Source organism: Prosopis cineraria, unplaced genomic scaffold (genome assembly GCF_029017545.1).
Source record: "Prosopis cineraria cultivar Desert tree isolate PC_DT_omini unplaced genomic scaffold, ASM2901754v1 PC9, whole genome shotgun sequence".
Lineage (NCBI taxonomy): Eukaryota > Viridiplantae > Streptophyta > Magnoliopsida > Fabales > Fabaceae > Prosopis > Prosopis cineraria.
The window spans coordinates 20,726,076-20,729,465 of NW_026555340.1; the positions used below are offsets into that span (position 1 = coordinate 20,726,076).

General features: G+C 36.9%; 1 pseudogene; it reads right to left on the reverse strand.

The window, feature by feature from the left end:
- Positions 1 to 294: 294 nt before the first annotated feature.
- LOC129320617 (40S ribosomal protein S3a-like) lies at positions 295 to 2,563 on the reverse strand (annotated as a pseudogene).
- Between the last annotated feature and the right edge of the window lie 827 nt (positions 2,564 to 3,390).

Genomic DNA, 3,390 nt, shown 5'->3' on the forward strand with positions numbered 1-3,390 from the left:
CAATAAAGCATGAACCTATTTCAGTTTAACTCAGTTTTTAAAAACTTGGCTCGCCCACCTAAAAAGACAATAGCTCCTACATAGATAAACGCCTAAGATGCCACTCAACCATAAGAACTGACAAATTAATTTTGCCCACAATCTATTAAATCAAAAATCGTCCACAAGGGGCATTCGCAAAAGATTTGACCAGGTAACGTAAAATTATACATTATTTTTACCAGCCATCAGCCAAGATCTCACAAGCAGCAAAGCATGCAAAGCAATTTTTTCTTTGGGGTCGACAAGCAGATATAGATTTAGTGCAAAACTTCTAAACAAGGCCGAAACAAAAATGGTTCGCCGGGCTGACATGGGACCTTTTAACTTTAAGCTTAAATCTCAGTGAGAAAAAAATACAGAAAACCAAAAATAATGCAGAAACTCCCTAAGATCCAACAGAAAAATAGAAGTGAAAACTCATTTAAGCTCCAACAATTTCGGTGGGAGTCTCAGCCATCGTCTCATCCGCAGGTCTGTCTACCTTCACACCAATATCTTCCGAATAGTCACCATGAACCTACAACAAAAAATCAAGAGGCATCACACCAACGAGCATGAACGATGATAGAACAAAACAAACAGTGAATTAAAAGTCATCACTCACAAGATGTGCATTATGTTATCTATGTAGAGATATGAAATCTGATTAAACAATGGATTTAAGAAAAAGGGAAGTACCTCCATTAGTTTTCCAAGATCAAACTTAGGAGCCTTCAAGATCTTGACTTTGCGAATGAACACATTTTGCAGAGGATAGATGCTAGAAGTTGCCTTCTCAATATCCTTTCCAATCACCTCAGGGAGGAATTTGCGGACCAATTCTTTCAAGTCACAGGATGTTGCATGGTTAGTCATGATCTCCCTCATCTTCCTGCGGATCTGAATAGACACAGAAGCATTTTTAAATTGGCAACCTCACAGAGAAGTGAGCAACATAAATTTCTCCACAAAGATAAACTCTGAAAAATGACCAAAGGTTATCAAGTGGACAATATTGAACTCATCAGTGGTATGACGATATGCCAAAACAAGCAGCAAGCAGGCAACAAGGTATCTACTTGGGCATACCTGTCTGATCTGGCTCGACTGGGCATAACAGGTCCTCTTCACCTGGTTTGCTCGCCTCTTAGTGAACCATGCAAAACATCCTCAACGTGTAGTTATCAGTGGTCTTTACGTCCACATGAGCTTCGATCAAAGTTTGCCATTTGCGAACCAAAGACCTCAACTTATCAGTTGTGAAGTCCATCCCCTAGAGATTGCAAGAGGGAAGTTTCAGATATATTAAAAGCATTCAGAAAGTCAGAGTACGAGGAAAATAAATTCCACCTATCACCCACCCAGAATTTGTGAGAACATTCTTCCCTTGAACATCCTCAGCTCTCAACCTAATCTTCCTGAATGCATGGTCCTCATCACCTTGAAGATCAGCCAATGAGACCTCAAACACTCTGTGCTTCAGTCCTTCTGAGGCAATCTATCATTTATAATAACCTCTTCAATATGCATAAAGCCAGAACGTTGAAAAATTGCATGTACTCTTAAGAAGATATCTTGATGATTGCATTCTAAGTTACACGCAGAATTTGAATAAAACAACCAATAGAATGACAGAACCATGAACAAACAATAGATACATAAGTCATTATGTCATAGTATAACCCATAAATAACAAATGATAGACAAATAAAATCGAGACTACATTGCAGTCGCAGGACAACCACGTGCATCGCTAAGCGGTTTTTAAATAAATTCCTTAAGCTTTAGCAAAACGAAATGGCCAAATCTGACAAATCCATACAAATCAAAGTTACGCAAGAGATATTCCCACCCAAGAAAGATACAAGTGAACCACAATATTTATCCCAAATCTTTTTGCACCCTAAGTACAAGGCTATTCCTCAACGTTCTCAGATCCAAGAAGAAACGTCATTTCTCTTCTAGAATACTAAATAGGGCGAGGGACAATAAATCTTATTACTGACTACAAATCAAAATGTAAATTTAATACTGATAGAAATGGAAAACCAGCGAGCCATAAGACAAAGACAAGATTTTTATTACGAAAATCACGAGTCTTTACTCCGGAGTTTAAAAATAACCAGAACCCTACTTCCGTAGCAACGGAAATCGGAGAAAACAACTACGAAATTACCTTGGTACCCTGAGTACGAGTGACGAGGGTCTTGCCCACATTCTTAACTTGAAACACAGAAGGAGCCTTGATATCATACCAGTCCTTCTTGGCAAATGGATCAGCTCTGAAAGCCAAATTAAGAAAAGAAAAAAACGAACAACAACAAACTAGAAATAAATACACACAGAGAGAACAACGTAATTGAGACGTTGAAAATAAATTGATGAAGACTTACGCCTTCTTCTTTCCTCCCTTCTTTCCCTTGGAAATTCTCTTGTTCTTTCCGACGGCCATGGCTAAAGCTTGAAGTATGCAGAGCTTAGCTGCGAGCGGCCGTAATGCAATGCGCACACAAAACCCTAGAAGACGAAGGGCTTCACTTAAATAGCATTTTATTTCTCTAAGGGCCTTCACCACATTAAGCTATGGGCCGGTTTGAAGTTTTTGTGGGCTTTTTCAAATCAAGGCCCCACATTTTTCTCCAACAGAGACCCGCTATTAACGTCACCCTTTTCTGTTTCCTTTTTTTTCCCCAAATATTTCAATTGTTCATTTCAGGCTTAAAAATTAAAAATATAAACCTGTGTTAGCGTGGAATTAAATCTGGAAATTATAAATTTTCTCGAAAATAATTTTTTTATTTTTTATAATTTTTTATTTTTTTCTAAATAGAACATTAAAATTAATATATCTTCTAAGTTCTAAAACTCATTTCTTAAAAAAAAAAAAAAAAAACTCATAGCTATAGCGACTCAGCCGACTTTCTTGTCTTCTTTCCTTATGAATGGTAACCGGCTCCATTTGGCTCCGTGCTTACATTACTTCTACCACCTAAATATCACTTTTTGAAGCAATTAGACATAGCAGCGGATGGAAGCATTGAGACAGGCATGGGATTTTATTTTTAAGTGCATCTTATATTTTAAGTAGCTGTAAATCAAGCTCTCATAAACAATAACTAGCTGACACTAGTCTGGATTTAGCTTTTTATAGTGGACCTTTTTATATCAATTGATAGGCAAATGATGTAGAAAGTTAAGGTGATAGCAATTTTATAATTATCAACTTATTTGATGGACTCTCAACGTTGATTTCTTAAACAACTGATGTAAAAAATCTTTTAAATTTCTATATCATCTCCTTCCTCTAGCACATTTGTCATTTTTCACGATTTCTCACTCATAGATATGATTTTTTCCTCAATCTTTACC